This window comes from Hipposideros armiger, unplaced genomic scaffold, assembly GCF_001890085.2.
Source record: "Hipposideros armiger isolate ML-2016 unplaced genomic scaffold, ASM189008v1 scaffold_318, whole genome shotgun sequence".
Taxonomy (NCBI): Eukaryota; Metazoa; Chordata; class Mammalia; order Chiroptera; family Hipposideridae; genus Hipposideros; species Hipposideros armiger.
The window spans coordinates 1,832,319-1,854,258 of record NW_017731668.1 but is presented as its reverse complement, the minus strand read 5'-3'; the positions used below and the strand labels follow the sequence as shown (position 1 = coordinate 1,854,258).

At 36.6% G+C, this 21,940-nt stretch overlaps 1 protein-coding gene across 1 annotated transcript in view; it reads left to right on the top strand.

Moving 5' to 3' along the window:
- PDZRN4 (PDZ domain containing ring finger 4) overlaps window positions 1–21,940 on the top strand; it is a 361,626-nt gene that overhangs the window by 20,400 nt on the left and 319,286 nt on the right.

Below are 21,940 nucleotides of genomic sequence, written 5' to 3'. Positions count from 1 at the left end.
GGACTGTTTCTTCTAGCCTGTAAATAAGAAAGAACCCAGGTCTACAACACAATGTTTCAAATTCTGTTTATGCAAATTCTTGAATTGGATCTGAAGACATGTGTGTTCCCCTTCACCCTGATGCATAGTTTTCATTATTGAACTTGAACACTGGTAACGCAGACTGAATTCATATGCTTGCCTGCAAAGCAGATTTGTAGAAAATGTCACTGGATGGAACATGGAATTGAACAAAACATGATTGACCGCAGAGGAACTGAAAAAATGAAAAATATTTTCAGTGTTTCCAATTTCCAAGCCTTGTAAATGGTTTGGTGAAAAGACAGAGTTAGAAGCTTTCTAGAGCCCTGGAGGAGTGGGCATGGAGACTGAAGTTCTCATGATGAGGGTTGCTTGGAATAATTAACAGTAGCCCCAGCTGTGAGGCCTTCTGAGGAAATTTAAGGAATAACTCACTGAGCTTGTTGCTTGGAACTTTTTAAGGAATGTTTAAGAAGTTTGTGTTTTTGTAGGATACATGCTGTTGTATTCCTAGTAGATTCTTGTGTTTCTAAAGACATGAATAGAAAATTCTCCAATCTTTTCTAAATCGTTCTTCGCATTCCCTGAGAAAGCATCACAAAGGAGAAAAGGGCAGCCGGCATGGGTGGATTTGGTGCCTGGTACTTTTTTTTTTGTCATTGCTTCTCTAGGAGTCTGGACATTTAGAGTAGAGACAGTGCAAGGGTCAGGAGACCTGAGCCATAGACTCAACTCTGACAAACTAGACACAATGCTGGGCAGTTCTTACAGCCTCAGTATTCTCATCTAGTAGAAGGGTTTGGATGAATCACCTCCTACCTGATTGTTGGGGAGACTCTGGCTTCTGGCAGTCAACATAAAACAATCTCAACGTTTTTTTGAGTATTTTCCATGAGATTGAGTGTGCCAAACATCAGTTTCCTGGGAGTATCCCTCAACAGGTACAGGCTTTAAGCCTGCATGAGGTCCATGCCCACAAAAAAAAGATAGTGTATATTCAAAGCATAGCTACGCGTCCTCCATGCCAGCCCACAAATGATCACAGGGCACACTGAAAACAGCTGTCCTAACTGGCTCCAACTTCTCCACAGCCCTGAGAATCACTCTATTTTGGGTTCCTGGACCCATTTCCGGAGTATGTATGTGGTGATGGGGGAGGGCAGGATAGGGGGTTCTCACACAACACCAAGCAATTCTTGGACATCAGCAGGTTGTCCGAGAATTCAACTCAGTTCTGACACTATCTACCCAGAGATTGCGTTAGATTCCGCAGGCTAAGGGCTCAGTCCTATAAGACTCTCCCTGCCACCCCTACTTCAGGTACCAGTCATACATTCTTACCTGGGCTTCTGACTGACTAGTTACAGATCAGAGGTGCCCGCAACCTCCTCCCTGGACTTCAGGTGCCAGTCACAAGTCCAGGTTGTTACCTAAACTTCTGACTGACTGGCTATAGTCAGAGGTTCCCACGACCCCCTCCTTAGGTTTGATTAATGCGCTAGAGCAGCTCATAGAACTCAAGGAAACACCTATGTTTACCAGGTTGTTAAAGGATATGATTAAGGACACAGATGAGCATCCAAGTAAAAGAAATGCATCGGGCAAGGTATGTGGGAAGGGGCCCAGAGCTCCCAGGCCCTCTCTGGGTGCGCCAGTCTCCCGAGCACCTGCATGTGTTCACCGACCAGGAATCCCCGTGCCTGGTACTCTCAACCCTGTGAATTATTGTGGCCATGTCACAGTTCAGTGGCTTTATGGACAATACCTTGAATCAGCTTCCTGCCTCTTTTAAAAAAGAGTTAATAGTGTTCTTAAGAAGAAGCTTATCACTCCTTTTATAATCAGCATCTTGGATAATTCATTATTACCACCAAATTAAAAAAATGCCTCAAAGAATTGACATTATTCATTATATGTTTTAAAATATTTTCAATAGTTCTATATCACTGTAGAAGTGAGTTGAAGGAAAAAACCTTCAACTCATAAGATTAGATGTGCAATTGACTACTATTTATGGGGAAATAATTATTTTTTTATTAAATAGACTAGGATAGAATTTAGCACTGAATAGCTAGAAAAATATATAATATTAAAATAAACTTTAAGGTTTTTTTTTATGTGAAGTTAAGTAATTTGAATTTTACCCATAGATTGTATCACAGCAAAGTAAAAGAAAACAATAAATATACCTTATAAATTCATAGTCAGAAAAGAAATCATTAGTTAATAATGTTAGCCAAATAAAAGATAATCTGTTTTCTGAGTTTGACTTTTTGTTACTGTTGTTGTTCCACAAATAAATGATACCGCACAGTATTTGTCTTTGTTTGGCTTATTTCACTTAGCATAATGCTCTCAAAGTTTCATCCACATTGTCTCAAATGGCAGGATTTCCTTCTTTCTCATGGCTGAATAAGATTCCATTGTGTGTGTGTGTGTGTGTGTGTGTGTGTGTGTGTGTGTATCTATATCTGTCTATATCTATGTAGATAGATATCTATATCCTTGTAGGTAGATATAGATATATCACATCTTCTTTATCCATTCATTCACTGATGGACACTTAGATTTTTTGCATATGTTGGCTATTGTGAATAGTGCTGAAACGAACATGGGAATACAGATATATCTTTGATATCCTGTTTGCATCTCCATTGGGTATATACCCAGACGTGGGATTGCTGGATCATATGGTAGTTCTGTTTTTAGTTTTTTGAGGAACTTTCACATTATTTTCCATAGTGTAGTGGCTGCACCAATTTATTGGGTTGTCGGAAAAGTCATGATGTATTTTTTTTATGTTTTGCATTGCAAAAATGTGTCCTGACTTTTCTGACAACCCAATACATCCCTACCAAAAGTACACAAGTGTTTCTTTTTCTCCACATCCTCACCAACATTTATTTCTTGTCTTTTTGATAATAATCATTCTAACAGGTGTGAGGTGATATTTCGTTGTGGTTTTGATTTGCATTTCCCTGATGATTAATAATGTTGTGTACCTTTTTGTGTACCTGTTGGCCATTTGAATGTCTTCTTTGGAAAAATGTCTTTTTAGTTCCTCTGCCCATTTCTTAATCAAATTGTTTGCTTTTTATTTGTCATTGAGTTGTATAAGTGCTTTACATATTTTGGTGTTAATCTTTTTTCACATATATCATTTGTAAATATATTCTCCAGTTCCATAGGTTGTCTTTTCGTTTTTTTGATGGTTTCCTTTGTTAAGCAGAAGCCCTTTAGTTTGATGTGGTCCCACCTGTTTATTTTTAGGTTTGTTGCCTTTGTTTTTGGTGTCAAGTCCAAAAATCATTGCCAACAATAATGTCAAGGAGCATACCTCCTATTTTTTTTGAACTAGAGTTTTGTGGGTTTAGGTCTTACTTTCAAATCTTCATTCATTTTTGAGTTGATTTTTGTGTGTGGCATGTGATAGGGAACCAGTTTCATTCTTTTGCATGTGGCTGTCTTGCTTTCCCAGCATCATTTATTGAAGAGAGCGTCTTAGTCCCATTGTATATTTTTGGTTTCTTTGTCATAAATTCATTGACCACATGTTCATGTGTGGGTTTATTTCTGTGCTCTTCATTCTGTTCCATTGAGTTATGCATTTGTTTTTAGTCCAATACCATACTGTTTTGATTACTATAGCTTTGTAATATAGTTTAAGATCAAAGTGTGATACCTCTAGCTTGGTTCTTCTTTCTCAACATTGCTTTGGCTGTTCAAAGGTCTTTTCTGGTTATGGGAAATTTTAGGATTGATTTTTCTATTTCTTTCAAAACTGCCTTTGGAATTTTGAGAGGCATGCATAAAATCTCTAGATTGTTTCATGTAGTATGGACATTTTAACAATATAAATTCTTCCAAGTCATAACCACAGACTATCCTTCCATTTATTTGTGTCTTTGTCCATTTCTTTTATCAGTGTACATATCTTTCACCTACTTGGTTATATTTATTCCTAGGTATTTTATTCTTTTTGATGCAATTATAAATGGGATTGTTTTCTTAATTTCTGTTTCTGATAGTTTTTGTATAGAAATACAACTGATGTTGTATAGCGATTTTGGGATGAGGGAGAGGTTGATAAAAAGATACAAACTTTCATCTACAAGATGAATTCGGTCTGAGGGTCTAAAGTGAAACATAATGACTATAGTTGATAACGTTGTATTAGTTCATTGAAATTTGCTAAGAGTCTAGAACTTAAATTTTCCCACCAGATAGATAGATAGATAGATAAATATATATATATAAATAAGTTGATGTATGTGTTAAGTAGATGGTGAGAATCTTTTCACAATGCATACATGTATCAAATCACCACAGTGTACACTTTAAGTATCTTATTATTTTATTCGTCACTTATACTTCAAAAAAGCTGAAAAAAAAATGAGTTTTCACAGTGAAGTTTACTGCACTCAGGACTTAGTAAGTAAATAAACATTCATTTAAATGACGACAAGCTTCTGTTGCTGGAGGTAAAAAGACCTGTTAGTGATTGCCCATACCTCAAATAGCTTAGAATCAAGACAGGAAGATATACATTTAAAAAAAAGAACACATGATGACAGACTGGCACAGGGGTACTATCCAAAAAGACTCCCCTGGTATTATGGTGGTATGCAGCTTTAAGAATGCAATGACACTTGAAAGGACCTTTAAAGGAAATATAAAAAATGGGTTAGGAGAGAAGACAGGATGGCTTTCCATATTTAGGAAAAATGCCGTGAACCAAGTGAAAAGGCAGGGATGACTGTCTTGCTTGGCAGTCATTTTGGCTGATTATCATCATGAAAAAGTAATAGCAAATACATATTGATTACAAAAGCCAAACACGCTTTAGGTGCTTTATAGGTATTAACTTGTTTTATCTCCATGAAAACTATCTGGTTGATATTATAGGTACTAGTAGTATCTCCATTTCACAGATGAGAAAACTGAGGCAGAGTGAGAGGAAGTAATTTGCCAAGGTCACAGAGTAAGAGTTCTGAAGTCTGTGCCCTTAATTATCACCTGCTACTACCTATTATTAAGAGTTATGTATAGGTGATTCAAGGTAGATAATGTATGAGAAGTCAGTTGAAGTCAAATATCGATGGAATTAATGGAGGGCATTTTAGGTTTGGCTAAGGAGTTAGGTTTTTATAATATCGGCAGTGAGGAGTCAGTGATCATATCTGAACAGGGGAATGACATGAGTAAAGCAATGATTAAAAGACTAACTTAGAAAACGGCCTTCACTGAATGTATAAACAGATTGAAAAGTGAAGGTACTTGAGCCAGGGAGACTAGTTAGGTGAGTGCCACAGCTGTCCACTTATGCGGTAACGAGGACCTGTAGCAAATACTGTGGAAATCTGCCAGAAAATAGTGACACGCCTGTATTTACCATACTTCTCTTGACTATTTCCCCTTGTCTTCACTTTTTTACAATATGCTCATCTTAAATCAAAAATGGTGCTTTATGCTTATGTTTTTTACAGAAGAGTCACAAATCATAAGTGTCTAGTGCAATGAATGATCATAAAATGAAATCACCCATGTAACCAGCATGGTTACATGGTTACATCTGTTCAAGAAATAGATCATCACAAGCACCCCAGGAGTCTCCTGTTTTTCCCTGTTCCATCATTACCTTCCTCCAAGTTTTGCCTATTTTTAAATTTTGTATAGACTCACATAATAGGTATTCTTTAGAATATGGCTTCTTTTGAACATTATACTGGTGAAATTCACAGATGTTGTATCTAACTGTAGTTTGTTTATTCTCATAGATGTGTAACTGTATGACTATACCATAATTTAGTTATCAATTTTACCATCAGTGACATTACTAAGTCTAGATTAATACAATAACAGTGCATTAAAACACTCTTATATGCATCTTTTGGTGAATATATGCATGCATTTCACATACACACACACACACACACACACACGCACGCACACACACACACACACACACACACACACACAAACCCCTAGGAATACATTTGTACATGTTCAGCTTTAGTGATAACTGCCAAACTAATTAGTTAAAATAGTTGTAGCAGCTTACGTGCTTACCAGGAGTGCCAGAGTTCCAATTACTCCACATACTTGCAAAGACCTGGTATTGTGTATATTTTTAAAATTTAAGCCATCTAGTAAATGGTGTACACACAATTCCTCGATGTCTAATGAAGTCAAGCAGGTTTATGTGTTTATTGGCTATTTCAGTATCCTTTTTTGTACAGTACCTGTTCACGCCATGGTGAACGCAGAAATCCTACCTTTTTCTGCACCTTCAACACCTAGCACACTGCCTGGCACACAGTGGCACCCAGTTGTTGGATGAGTTAATTAATACATACAAGACTATAAGGATACAGCAAAGTTAGCATTGCTATTAAAACTCCACACTTGACGTATATGCGGTGTGCGATAAATATGCACTAAATGAATGAAAAAATCTTTCCTGAGTTTCCTTTAAATATATATCTATCACAAAGCAATTATACCCTTCCTATCTTACCCAGTTTTTTTTTCTAGAAGAAAAAGTAATTTTATGTCTCTTTTGATATTATCACATTGATCATCTTGGCATACAATTTTTAATGTTACTGTTTTTGTAGGGCCAGTTTTATGCTGTATATATCCCTTCACAATTCTTTGTTACAGTGTCAAAAAGATTAATGTGATCCCTAAACAAATACTTTTGGCCTCGATACACTGTGTTACAAATCCTTTAACCTTACTCATTGTGTGGGTGTTATTTTTTCAGAAGCATAATTCTTTCCAACAGATAAGAATGATCAAAGAAAAATCCTTTGTTGTTTTTTTTTCTTTCTTACCTGAGCTTTCACTTAGAGGACATTTCTTTTTATAACCCAGAGCTTTGTAATGTGTATCTCCTGTTTGAGAGGTATAATTTTTCTTTGGTCCACATTAGAGCTCCAGTAATGCCAGGCCCTACTGGTTCAGAATTATATTATTGAGGCACACTTAGTCAGCCCTAAGGTAAAAGGAGAGTCCCAGGCATACACATGGTGAGATAGAATCTTAGAGCTGAAAGAACTGATTGGCTAAAAATTGTTATGTAAGTAAACAATTGGAAAATTATTTTTATGTAAAAGTAAAAAGAAATGCTGAATACTCTAGCAATATTTTACATAACTATTTTATAATGTGAAATCATGAATCATCAAATAAATTATCGGACTGTTATTCATACATATATGTCTGATACAGTGAGAACTCATAAAATGTATCTCAATATGTAATATAAATTATGTGCCAAATGTATGTTTACTTTCATCATAATAATGGCAATGATGATTTTAAATGCTAATGATAGCTCTAAATTTTACAGAGTCCTTATTGTGTATAAACAGTATGCTCAAAGCTACATGTAACAAATATATTGGCGCAATTAAAGGATACCAGTGAATAACAACTTAAACTTGAGAAGGTTCACTTTTATCATAATCAACTTTTTTTATGCCCAAGATGAAAATATGGGCCAGTTTATTTGGAGGAGTAATAACCATGAACTGACATGTAATGGAGACCTGTGGAGTTGATGGTTCCAACAACTCTTGAAGCCAGGAAGTAAAGTTCATGTTGATTATACTATTAAACAAGTTCACTGTTTACTGAAACGTCAAGGAAATATAGTGATTATTTTCTTTTCTTGTAGTATTTAGAATTTGTAATAACTTTCATTATTAAAAGATTCCAAAACCCTTGAAGCAGGGTAGAGACAGTTTCATTCTTAGCTCTGAATGTTCTGTCTTTTGTCAGTTTTAAGCTTTATGCACGTTAATCTGGTGTCCAGTATTTCCTGTATTCCCAGGACCGAACTGTTAAATCCCAGTGTTCACCATGTACTGGAAATGTCTAAGCTGCTAAAACAGAGGTCTTTAAGTGTAAACTTCACAATAAAGATTTGACTATTTGGTTGAAGGAAAAATTTTAAATCCAATTCCAGGAATAACTTGAAGAAGATAGTTTCTGCTTTGAGAGTATGATTCACAAAGTTTAAGATTCATGATAGCTTTCCATAAGAAACTTTTAAACTAAAGAAATCTCCATCTCAATCTATGCAGTCTCATCACTTGTTTTCTAAGGGATTTGTATTGTACATGTCAGTAATATTTGTTTGCATCATTTTAGGGATTTAGCTTCTGATCTTTGTCACTTATTTCATCAGTAGCAGCTGATGAAACTTCACCTTTTAGAATGATCACAACCTAACGTGTTTGCTTATCATTTTTCACCATTTTCAGATTAAGTCTTGACATGGAGGTGGCTTTGAAATCTAAAAAAAAAACTAAGGATATCTGAATTTTTTAAAGAAAAGTCTGAACCTCAGATTTGTAGGAAACATGCTCTTTAGTCATTTTTCCCTCTTTAAAATGAATTCATTAGTAAGATGCTTATTGTTCATTCCATGGGGAGGAGGTCATAGTAAGGAAAGAAAATGAAGATGGTTATTTTTTACAAATATTTTTTATTGTTCGTTGTGGGTTTTGTTGTTAAAAAAAATATTTTCCAGAAAGTTTATATGTACAAGATGAATTCTTGACCTTCATTTTTTTCATGCTCTAGGAGTTTAAAAGTGTGCAGGTTAAGTTTCATGAGGTTAAGAAAGTGTGTAAACTTTGCAAATTTCTGAAAGTATGGGTATTTGGGCATGCATGCATGTGTATGTGTGTTTTCTCTCTCTTTGCCAAGTCAGAAAGTAATGTGTCAGCACTTTGATTTATTATAAGGATAACTTTTTATCCTTATTTTGGAAAGAGCTCTTGGGATACAAATGTGTGGCTAAGTTAATGACTCATGAGAAGTGGTTTATTTTTGAGTGAAAATGAGCTAAAAAAAAAAAATCAAGTTACTCCGTTAGGTTTCTAAGAGGTCATTTGGTTATAGATGAAGACATCTTAAAATCAGACATTGCTTTTTTTTTTTTATCAACAAGCACAATATTAGTAGCAAATTTTCTATTGAAAATGTTCAGGAAACAATATAAGCATTAGTTGTTTCACATTATTTATTATTGGTATCTTTTGGAGTGGAAGGGTTAAAATAAATGTATTTAAAATCTTACAACATTGTTAAAATGCAACAAAAGTATCATATTTTGTGTCTATTGCTCATTTTCAACAATTATTGGAGATTTTTAAAATGAAAATATAAGAAATGTTTTAAATTACTTTATTTGTGTACAGTTGTTGAACAATGAAACCATAGTATAAAAATGTCAGTTAAAACTGCTTTTTCTTTTGGTGGAGTATTCTTGGAAATTCTGAAAGCCAAGTATAAATGAACTTACCACAGTGCTCAAAATGTAAGCTCTGGCTTACCATGTTCTTTGTGTACTTACTGAGATCAATTGGTACATATGGATTTTACAAAAGGTTTAAACTCCCAGAATTGCTTAAACCGTTTCTAAAATTTCTAATTCTTTTTTCCCCCCAAAAGATGCTAAAGTCCAAAACTAGTTAACTCATTTCAATTCTCAAATACTGAAATATATTTCTGCTAATTATTTATAGCATTTTTCTCTGCCAAGCTATTACTGAAATACAATCTGTAAAATATTTTTAGTTTTATAGATAAATTATGTCTACACAATGCAAGGGTATATAAATAATCCTTGAATTTTTACAAATCAAAATCCAGTATTTTATTTCTTTAGCAAACACAGTTGACCCTTGAACAACATGGGTTTGAATTGTGAGGGTCTACTTATACACGGATTTTTTTTTTGTAAATAAATTTTGTGAATGTATTTCCTCTTCCTTATTATTTTCTTAATGATGTTTTCTCTAGCTTACTTTATTGTAAGAATATAGTATGTGTTACATATAACATACAAAATATGTGTTAACTGTTTTTGTTATCTTTAAGGTTTCTGGTCAACAGTAGGCTATTAGTAGTTAAATTTGAGGGATTCAAAAGTTATATGTGGATTTTTGACTGCCCAAGGGGTCATCACCCCTAACCCCTGCGTTGTACAAGGGTCAAATGTACATATAATTGGAGATAAGTTATGTTGTTGTCATTAGTCCCAATTGCCAGAGTTGTCACACCAGGGAAATTTACAAAAAAATCACCTTATTGAAATAATTGTTAGTATCCATTTATTCCTTGAGGTGAAAAAAATCATAGGGTGTAGAAAGGTTCCTGGATTACAGATTGAGATTTTAATTTTCAGAAGCCAACCGAGTCCTGGGATTATTCTTAGAAGACAACTTCAGATTTTATGGCTTTGGTTTGTTTTAGGAGAAAACCTGTTGTACAATATAAAGGAAGGTCTTATCTCTTTTGTATTTGTCTATTTTTTTCCCTATGGTACTTATGGAAAGCCTTTTAGATAGATCTGTTTTCCCTAGTCATTCCTATATTGTCGAAGAAGAGTTTCTCTGAGATGCTTATATAATATGACTAACGTAAGAAGTGCTAGTCACTTAAACAGAGATACAGAACCTTCATCAGAAAACTGTTATTCTGAAACTGAAACCCTAACAAAATCAAAAGAAGTACAAGAAAAAGGCCACCTGTAGATACTTTCCACGGACTTAATAATTGGATGGTTTAGACAGCAGGCTAAGAATGTGTGAAAATACAGTTGAATTTGATGATCAATTTAGGCAAAGTAAAAGCCACTTATTTCAGCCAAGACTGAAATGAAAACATAGGTTTCAGGATTATAGTTTTCAATGAGACCAATAACCCATAACGATGACATTAATTGTTCACTCACCTGTAGATTGTTTTTCTGTCAGGACCTCTCTTTTTATTCTTTTATATACTAGTTTCCTTTGTATATGACTAAAATAGGAATATATGCCTTACGTCTAATTTAAAGGAAACTTGCATTTTTTTTTTGGCACATTACTGTACCCTAGAACAGAATAATCCTTTTAACTGGGCACTGTGCCAGTCAGCCCAATTTGACGTTAATTTGATCTTGCCTTTTACCAGTATATCTTCCAAAGTCTCCCCAGGCTATAACAAGATTATATAGTTATTATGGGAACATAAACTCCCATATAGATATTTAAGCTTTTGTTTTGCCTAGTCCAAAATATTGCTACCATGTAGACTTATTACGGTATTGATGCAATGATATTTTGTTTCGCCTGCTTTTAGAGTTTTTCCTTGTTTTGTTTTTTTGAGGACTAGTAGTTATACAAGAAGGTTCTTGTTTAGGTAGGTGGATTTTTCCCCAGCCATTCTCATTTATTTTATATCATGCCAAGCAGAATATCCATGTCCTTTAAATATGAAAAGATTGACACCTCCATGTCATTTTTGTTGTGTTTGATATAAGGAATAGTTGTCTGAAATCAATATTCTTTCTGTGACAGAGTATTCTCTAATTCTCTTTTTAAAAAAATATTCATTTTCTCATTCATTGAATAAATATTTACCTAGCTTCTCCTATAAGCAGCTACTTATTGGGTTGTCGGAAAAGTCATGACGTATTTTTTCTATGTTTTTCATTGCAAAAATGCGTCATCACTTTTCCAACAACCTAATAGGTTTTACTACACCTAAGGAACTGTAATTATGGTAAAATGATAGAGACAGAAATTAAACAAATAGATAAGTAAAAATTGTAGCAAATGTGTGATAGAAAAGTTTTTGATGTTGTTTGAAAAAATGGGAGTGGAGTGAAGGTGGTTTTCAATTTGGTGGATTAAGAAAGTCTTACATGAGGAGTGATATTTATAGCACAACTTGAAACATGAATAGGTGTTAGTCAGGCAAAGATCTGGGCACAGAGTTTTTTAAACATGAATATGACAAAAGCTCTGAGGTGGGAAAAATCACAGAGTATTGTAGGAATAGAAAGAAAGCTGGGTAGCAGAATGGCTCTCAGCGAGGGTTAGAGCATTTTGAAGGGGCTAATTCATGCACTGTCTCACCAGCAGGGTGACCATACATGTGTGTTGCCTTGGACAGCCTTGTTGATCTGGCAAAATGATTAAAAATGTCCCACTAGCAAAAGTGCTCCAATTTGTGTTAAATTATATGGATACCCTACTTATAAATTTGTTTTTCTTTTTAATCCTAAGAAAAATAGGAACCCATTAAAAACTAAAGCAGTGAAATGACAAGATCAAATTAGCATTTTAAGAAAACTCTTGTGGCTGCAAAATTGTGTGTAGACTTGAGGAATCTGCTGGAGATGGGGAAACCAGTTAGTCGGCCAGAAGCTCAGATGCCAGATGACAGTGGTTTGGATTTAGGGGTTTGGCGTTGGAGACAAAGAAATTTTATGGACTCAACATATATTTCAAGGGCAAACTTAGGAGGGCCATAAACAACAGGCATCTCAATTGGCTTAGCCATAATAACACTACCTTTCTTCATTTCAATAAAAATTCACAAAGGCATGCCCATATTAATGCCCATATTAAAATTACATTTTATTTAAAAAAAATTTTTTTTTTAGTGTTTCTGCAGTTTATCTTTATTTTTTTAATTTGGGAGTTGGGGGGATGGGAACAGTGCTGGGGAATTGGGGAGAAGGGACAGACAAGTTGCTGTCGTTTTTTGTTATTCAGTCTAGTTGTGGAGGATGTTACTTCACTGGCCCAAGTTGGCACCATCATTGCGCTCTTCCCCAGCAAGGCAGATCAGTCGCTGGCTTTTGGACAGCTGCTCACTGCAGTTGCTGGCTGCTCACGCTGGCTGCTGGCTACATACAGTAGCCCATGGCAACCTACTGTAGCAGGGGCTGCAGCCTATGCCGTCACCAGCGACTCAGGGATGCCTGTCTCCAAGTTGAGCTGTTGTTCAGCATCTTAGCTGTAGAGGGCAGTGTCACTGGCCCTCATATGTGGGATCCGAACCGGGGCCCTATGGTGTTCCAAGCTAGCTCTTAACCAACGCGCCACTCAGCCGGCCCTAAAATTATATTTTAAGTGACTTCTTAATTGCATATAAGAGTGTGTGTTTTGTCAGCATCCTGTCCCCTGATTAACCTGTAGCAAGCTTTTGGGAAGCGTTCTTGTCGATAGTGGATCCAGGAAAATAGCATAGAGTATTGGTTTGGAGCCCAGGCTATGGGGTCAAGGGGCCTGGATTGTAATGTCAGCATTGCAGCCTGCTGGTTATAGTATGGGGGTCACTGCCCTTCTCTGGACCCTTGTCTCTAAAATAAGTGTAAAAACAGTGCCCACCTCATAGAGCCATTATTAAGATTAAATGAGTTAACGTTTGTAACAATCTTGAAGAAGTTCCTGGCATATAGTAATCCCTGTATGCATTTTGTTAAATAATTAAAAATGAGTTACTGTGTGATTTATAGTGCAGTTTGACCAGAGGGTTAGTGGGCTAATTCTTGGCCAAATTATCTTCTATAACCTATTGATTATATATGTTATCCATTTATAACTAAGTTCCTTAAACTTAAATAATAAATGATCATCTCATCTTTAACTTGACTAGACTTCTGGCTGGAATAAATAGGGAAAAGATGAAAGAAATGCTTACATTTTTAAAAGAAGAGTGTTTGTAAGCTTAATGTTTATAGGCTTAATTTCTTCAGGCTGTTTACAGTATGGTTTTCTAGCTCAGCCTAAAATTAGATCTATATTTATAGAATGTTAGAGTTGAAAGTCTTTATAGATGCCTTTTGGAAAACATTCTTTTATGGTAGAGATGTAGAAATCAGGGCTTAGAAAAATTAAATGACTTGCCTGTTTGAGAGAAAAACATGTCTGCAAAGCTTTAAATGTTCAAGGAAGAGTTTTATAGTTAATAGTCTAATAGTCTCACTTTCTAGATAATTCTCAGTATTTTAAAAAGCTGTGAGTTGTGTTTGTGAAACTAAAGGGATTCATGGTGTATGTATGTGTTTTTCTAGGATGGAAAAGCAGCCTTCAACCACAACTAGTGGGAAATTTAGTAGACTGTGATATGGAGAATGATTGTCCCACTTCCCTGGCCAAAATTTGTCCCTTAACACCTATTACTTGGCTTGAATTTCCACCATTATGATGCATTTCAAGCCTTGAGGATTTCATAGGGTGAAGGAATCCCTTAGTAAAATGAAAATTGTTTATTAGCAGTCTCAATCTAAGATTGGTAAGGACTTGCAGGCGGAGTTTCTAAAATTATCGTATAGAAATCACTATGTCAGATCCTCCAGAAAGTTGTTAAAAATGTGGATTCCAGAGCCCAACCCCAGACCTACTCCTGAAATAATCTCCAAGCTATAGATTCCTCAGATCTTTTACTATCCTCTACGTAGCTACTTGAGAAGCCTTGGATCTGCATCATAAGCTCCTCAAGTTAGACTTCCATATGCTTGCCGTTGGAGAACCACTCATGCCAGTGGTGACTTCATGAAAACTAGTGGAAGGGTACCTACAGAGGTGTAAAGGACTAACATTGGCTGCTTGACGGCACTGTTTGAATACTTTTTGAATGTCACATTTATTATCACCAGGAGTGTGTAGAAAGTTTGTAAGAAGCAAAACCTATACAGTGTATGGTCTATTTCCACTCTTAAAATAGTAAAGCAAGTTATATCACTTAAGTTTTATTGCATTCTGGCTGATAGTTCAAAGCCTATTGTCTTTGGAGTCTCAACAGATTGTCTGCCACAATGATAATATAAATATTAGTATATTAGGGAATTTGTTTTGCAGATACTTAATATATTTGTTTGAAATATAACTTGCAAATTTTCTACCTTAAGCAAAGACTATCTAGAATTCTCTTTATGTCCCTGAGTCTAATTTTATTTTTTCCCACCATTCTCCCATAGTTGCCTAATACAATGCTTTGCGTCTACAACATTTTTTAACAAGCCTCATAAACATTCTGAGCCCCTATTTTTTTTTCCTTCTCTCATTGAATTTAACACCATGCTCTCCTAAATTTCATGTTGTTGTGAGGATTTAATTAGATAATTTACATGAAAGCATTTTGTAATTGTAAAATACTGTACAAATGTAAACTATTACTGGTTAAGGACAGGAGAATTCCTATTACTCCTGTGGTCTCAGAACTGTGGTCTCAATTATACCAGTTAACAAAAGTATCAGGGTAATGCTGGCCTCCTAAAATGAATTTGGAAGGGTTCCCTCGTCTTCTGTTTTTTTGGAAGAGTTTGAAAAGGATTGGTATTAGTTCTTCTTTGGATGTTTGGTAGAATTCATCAGTGAAACCGTCTGGTGCTGAACTTTTGTTTGTTGAGAGAGGTTTGATTACTGATTCAGTCTCCTTGCTAGTAATCAGTTCTGTTCAGATTTCCTATGTCTTCATGACTCATTCTGGGTAAGTTGTATGTTTCTGGGAATTTATCCATTTCTTCTAGGTTGTCAGATTTGTTGGTGTAACAAATTCAATTATTTTAAATAAAATTTCACCTCTGGTACTAATTGGTAAGATCCATTTCCATGGGCCCAATCCAGCTTAATTAGGTATAACCAATAATTACTAAGCCTCTAGTATATGCAAAGTATTATTCTGGATATTATAGGAGAATTATGAGACATTAAAATGTAGTCCTTGATACTGTTGTAGAGATTTTCTAAAAGATGAAATAAGAAGAAATACAAACAACCGTAATGCAAGATACCATATGATCAGTGCCAAGTAATGAGGTAGAAAGTGCTGGGGGGGTGGAATTTTTACAGAAAAAAGTTAACAAAATGCAATTTAAAAGACTCACAGGTGATTCCATATGGACCTTGAAAGATGAGTAAGATTTCAGAATCTTGTGTCAGAGAGAGTATGACTTGAATAAAGGTAGAAATCATTTCTTAAGTACATTTTACCTGCAAATTTTTGAGCTTTGAAACCAGGAAAAACTTTGAGTATATATTTATTCATCATTTTTTATTGTAGAAAACATACATTTCACTAGATCTGAAAGCTTTTGTATTCAGAACATTAAATTTATGTTCTACCTTCCATTGGATTTTTCTTTAGTATGTAATAATTGAGTAATTATTCTGGGCCCATTGATCTTATCTGCTGTATTTAAAATTCGTCTCAGAGAACAGAACCAGATATTTGTCATCTGTTCTTTTCTTCAGGAAATATGGAATCATCAAGCATTTTTTTTTAAGTCACTGAGTCAACATGTTAAGTTTAAATTAATGCCCTTTTATTATTCTTAAAATGAAGTCACTTGCCTTATTAATATTTATAGTAAATGCCTTGCTTAGAACAGCCCTACTTGTGTAGGAATCCATATTTGTCTCATGAGGAAATCAGCTCCCTAACATCATGACCTTCCCCAAACAAATAGGCTAATTTCAGTATCTTCCCTTCATGACGAATGAGCCTTTCATTCTCCTTTCTCATATACCAGAGCAACACCTATAGTTTTGAAGCTATTTTAAGTAGGAGATGAAGCAAAAGTGTTACTCAAAGCTGGCCTGGGTGCCCCCGCTTTCAGTTTAGGCTCCTGACATAGAAGTCATTGACCCAGATCAAAGCAATTCAACTAATCATTTTCTGTCCTTATTTAAAGTCCATACAGAGGCCATAAAGCCTCTCAGGCAGGACTGGCTTCATGGACGTGCACCTGTGCAGTCATACTTAGAAAGGCCCTGTGCTGCTTTTAAAGCTCAGCAGCCACCATCTTGAGATTCTTAGTAATTTTTGAGCAAGGAGCCCCACACCGTCTTCTGTACTGGATCTATAGAGGCATCTCAAAACAGGATCAAAGCACCAAACAGGTACTGTCTTTTTTTTTTTTTTAACACAAAAAGATTAGCAGAGTTTTGGAGATCCAATCAATTGGAATGCCACCTTTTCACTAGCGCATTCTAATTAAAAGAACACAGATTACATTTGAAATAGTCAAGAAGATACAGGGAAGCTTGATTTTTTTTTTTAATCAGTTCAACAAGTACTTCTGATAGCCTGAAGGAATTAGTCTCTGTGTAAAACAAAGACCATTTTCTCAGCCCTAGTCAGTGTCCCCTCTTGTTTTTGTTTGTTTGTTTCTCTTTAATGATACATGCAGACACCATCCATCCTCTAGGCCAGTGGTTCTCAACCTTCCTAATGCCGCGACCCCTTAGTACAGTTCCTCATGTTGTAGTGACCCCCAACCATAAAATTATTTTCATTGCTACTCCATAACTGTAATTTTGCTACTGTTATGAATTGTAATGTAAATATCTTTTTGTTTTCCGATGGTCATAGGTGACCCCTGTGAAAGGGTCATTCGACCCCCAAAGGGGTCGCAACCCATAGGTTGAGAACCGCTGCCTAGGCATTCTTAATGTGGGCTGCCAATAAGAGAGACAATGCAGCATATTGAGTCTGTTTCCCAAGACCTGTTCCTCTGTGTCCCCAAGACCCTTTTAAGTCCCATTCATAACTTCAGTGAAGAAATAATGAAGGAAGACACCACATTATTCACATCAACGTCCCATAGATCACTGGCATTCCAGTCCAGATGGAAAAGGACTTGGACAAGTCAGAGAGCAAAGAGCTGAAACACTGTGAAAATGAATTCATTCCCCAAACTGAAATTTTGGTAGGGGCGATTTTTAAAAAGCAGCTGCCCTATCTTCCCATAATTTAGTTTGCTTCTCTGGCATAATGAACTTGAAAAGATTAAGTCAATTAAAAAAAATCTTTTGTCTGAATTGTAGGGATAATTAAAGTACTGTGTTTCCCCCAAAATAAGACCAGGTCTTGTATTAATTTTTGCTGCAAAAGACACATTTTATTCATTTATTCATGTACAAAAATCTACATTTTTTCAAATACACTCATGTCTGGCTGCCGATCTTAACTGGGGCTTATTTGAGGGTAGGGCTTATATTACAAGCATCCTGAAAAATCATGTTAGGGCTTATTTTCTGGTTAGGTCTTATTTTCCAGAAAACACGGTAAAAGCCTATTTTCCTTTTGTGTGTTGTATGAATCTGTAAAACTCTTCTTGCTCATTGCTTCATTTGATTTGCATTTCACTGGATACCTTTCCCCTTGGTCAGGGGAGGGTTAGATAAAGTAGATGGGGCATGCAAAGGAAAATATATATTAAGAGAATTAAAACATGTCAAAGGCTGAAAATCAGGAACACTATTTCAGAGCAGACCTAGTCACTGATTTTGAAAATGTTACGGGTGAAAAAGTATGAACCTACTATAGTTACAGGTATGGCATTCGCTTCTGATGTATGTCTTCCGTTCAGATGCATTTGTTTTAGAATATTTTTAAAGTGCTAGAAAACTATTTAATGATAGGCTTGGAAGAACTGACACATGCTCTGTGTGGAGTGTTATATTCTTTCAGTAATGTTAGTTGGAAGCAGAAAGTGACTCCTGAAGGAGGACTCTCAAATAATTTAGTTGTATCTGCTAAAATAAAATAATATAAAATAAATTTACTTTTATCATTAACTGCAGCTCATTTTCAACAAATATGTATCAGTTATAAAGGTTGAAATATGTTCAACTATTTTCTATCCACTGCTCCTACACATTTTGATTTTTCCCCTTTATGAAAAGTTCACATATTTGGCTAAAAGTGAATAAACCTTAAATGAACTGCAGAAATATTTCTAAAATCTTAAGAAGGTATCTAAGAATAATAATATTATTTTGATGGATGAAATAAATGCTGCTTCACTCAGCATACATTTACAGAGACTCCTTGTATACAAAGGTACAGCCACTGTCTTTCAGGAGTCGAGGACATCAGAGGATTATAGCACTGGGTCCGCAATGCTAAGATGGAAGCTGTGAGAGGATATAAGCTTGTTCTAGCTGGAGCTGGTGGAAAGAAACCAGAAGGAGAGCTATGAAAGTTTCTGGAGGATGTGACCTCTGACTCCCATCTCAGTGACTAAGTATATATTCAATCAAGGTTAGAGGTGGAGAGTGGCAAGGAAAAGAAAACTGGGTAGTCTTGAACCTCAGCTCATATTTATTTTAAATATTGTCTTTTTGTATATTTTGCTATCAAGGTAGAGATCAAGGAAGAGGAATAATCTAATGATATGCACTTGAAGTTGAACCTTGGCATATTTTGCAGTGGAAGTAAGCGTGACTTCTTTGCTAATCAATTGTAGCCTTGGCCATGTCCTTGATAATCTGAATGTCACGTGGCACAAATGCTTAAAAAGAAATTGGATTATATGTTAGGTGAGGTGTTAAAGCTGCTAACTGGCAAACCTGAACTTGCCTTGAGGAGAGACAAAGTTGACTGCTAGATATGACATTGAGTAATGCTTCCTGAGTGTACTAGTCAAGAAGTGACCTTGGCATGACATTAAGAAATTAGCTGTAAGCTTTTGCTGTTTTTGTAGAAAATGGAATCTTTTTCTTGAAATGAATATTTTATAGCTGTATCATGCTTTCCAAACATTTTATTGAGAATTCCATATATTTCAGCACATTTTTACATACTGTAGCTTGCTACTAATATAGCCTACAATATTGATTGGGAAAATGAGATTCTTCTGTGTCAGTTTGACCGAGAGGCCTCGTCTAACTCTGCTGTCAAAGGGAGGATACGTCAGTGAGTGATTTCCAGAAAGGCTGCAAGTGCAAAGGGCCCTAGGGCACAGGGCTAGTTGGCAGGGGTGTGCCGAGGGGAGGAGTATAATAAAAGAGAGCCAGGAAGCCAAGCAGCAAGAGTGCGCAAGGGTTTTTATCTGGTTTTGTTTTTTTTTTCCTCCTGTGTGAAATCTATGTTAGTCTGCTAAGGCCACCATAACAAAGGTGGCTCATACAACAGAAATTTATTTTATTTTATTTATATATTTATTTATTTATTTATTTTTAAGATTTTTATTGGGGAATGGGGGAAGGGGAACAGACAAGTTGCTGTCCTTTTGTTCTTCAGTCTGGTTGTGGAGGACGTCGCTTCACTGGCCCAAGTTGGCACCATCATTGCGCTCTTCCCGGGCGAGGCAGATCAGTCGCCGGCTTCTGGACGGCCGCTCACTGCGGCTGCTGGCTGCTCACGCTGGCTGCTGGCTACACATGGTAGCCTATGGCAATCCACTGCAGCAGGGGCTGCAGCCTACGCCGTCGCCGGCAACTCATGGCAGCTCAGCTCCAGGTTGAGCTGTTGTTCAGCATCTTAGCTGTAGAGGGCAGTGTCACTGGCCCTCATATGTGGGATCCGAACCGGGCCCCTCTGGCGTCCCAAGCCAGCTCTTAACCATCGTGCCACTCGGCCAGCCCCAGAAAGAAATTTATTTTTTTCTCACAGTTCTGGAGGCTAGAAGTACACTATCAAGTTGTTGGCAGGGTTGGTTTTCTCTGAGGGTCTCCTCTTGACTTGTAAATGACCGTCATTATGTTTTATCTTCATATGGTCTTTCTTCTGTGTGTGTTTGTGTCCTGATCACCTCTTCTTAGGATACCCACTCATATTGACTAAGGGCCCACCCTAATGACCTCATGTGACCTCATTTATCTCATTAAAGGCCCTATCTCCAAATACATTCACATTCTGAGGCTCAAGCCTTCAGCATATGAATTTGAAGGGGACACAGTGTACCCCATAACAAAACTCTCAATGCTTAGAGGAAGTATCTGACATATATTAGACTAAGTAAACTTTTTCTGAATAAACATTTCAAAGAGTAAATAGCCAGAGAAAAGCTGATGTGAGAAGCTGACTTGAATTGTGTGTGCAAATAGACTGTGGAGGAAATACATGGTATCTTGGTCAGTTCTGTTGTCCCCAAAGGTTAAGAGAATGGAATGAGGATGGAATAGACCAGACAGTTCAGAAAAAAACAGTTGAGCACAAGAAGGTCGATTCATAATAGTGATGTCTCAGTCTTGACACTAGTAAAATTTGAGTATTTTTGGTCACTACAACCATATTTGGAAGGAAAATAAAATACTATAGAGAAAAACATCTGTTTACCTAGAGGGTCTATCTTTCTATACTAGGCCTGTACCTCATATGGCTGAGACGGTGTTGCACATTCCCACGTTTTTCTTTCTCCTTGTGGGAACTAGAAGACTTCATTTCCCCATTTCCCTGGCATATAGGTGGACTGTATGACTGAGTTCTAGCCAGAGGAATACAAAGGCAGTAACACTACTTCTAGACCTGGTCATGCAATTGCATCCTCTCTCTCTCTCTCTCTCTCTCTCTCTCTCTCTCTCTCTCTCTTTTTCTTTCTCTCTCTTTCTCTTTCTCTCTCTCTCATTCAACCAATCACACAGGAGAAACAAAGATGAGCGACATACACCACTTCCTCTCTATAAGCGTACCTTCTAGTCATAATATATAGTACATTGATGGTGCTCTATTTCTAAAAGTGTAATTATTTTGTATCCCACATAGCAGATTTCAAATCAAAGTACTTTTTGCTTTGAAAGTAAATATTAAATATAGAATAATATTGATGTCGGGAGTTGTTGAGCACTTTGGTGTAGTAGTGGTCAGTTTGGTCAATGAACCCAAGTACCAATCAAGCCTTTATTCATTTATTGCAACGAGGCAAACAAGAGATGCCTGCGCCCTGAGGACCATTTTTTTCCCATGGAATGGCCCTGGGTAAGGGTCAGGTGGGTACAGTGCAGATTGGGGGATGGCCTCATTGCTGAGGAGCCCAAATAAGACTCTCACATCTTTATGGGAGGGTGGGTCCAGGGCAGCGAGAGGGGGAAGGGCTGAGTCAAAGAAGAGAAAAGCCGCCTTATCAAGGCCTTCCAGTAAGGAGGCCTCTGAATGGAGGTGTCTGGGCTAAGAATATACATTTGCACACTCCCATGGCTGGCCTGGGAGGATGAGGGGGGGACTGTGTCCCTCAGTGCAGCTCTCTCCAGAAAACTACTAATTCTGATGTGGTGAGGACAGCTCCCCCCACTATGAGGCCTGCCAGGCAAAGCTTTGCAGGTACCTGTGGTTGGACCTGAAAGAGCACACATAGGATTTGGGCTTAGAGGTGGGCTTTTCAGGAGCTTGCTATGTGCAA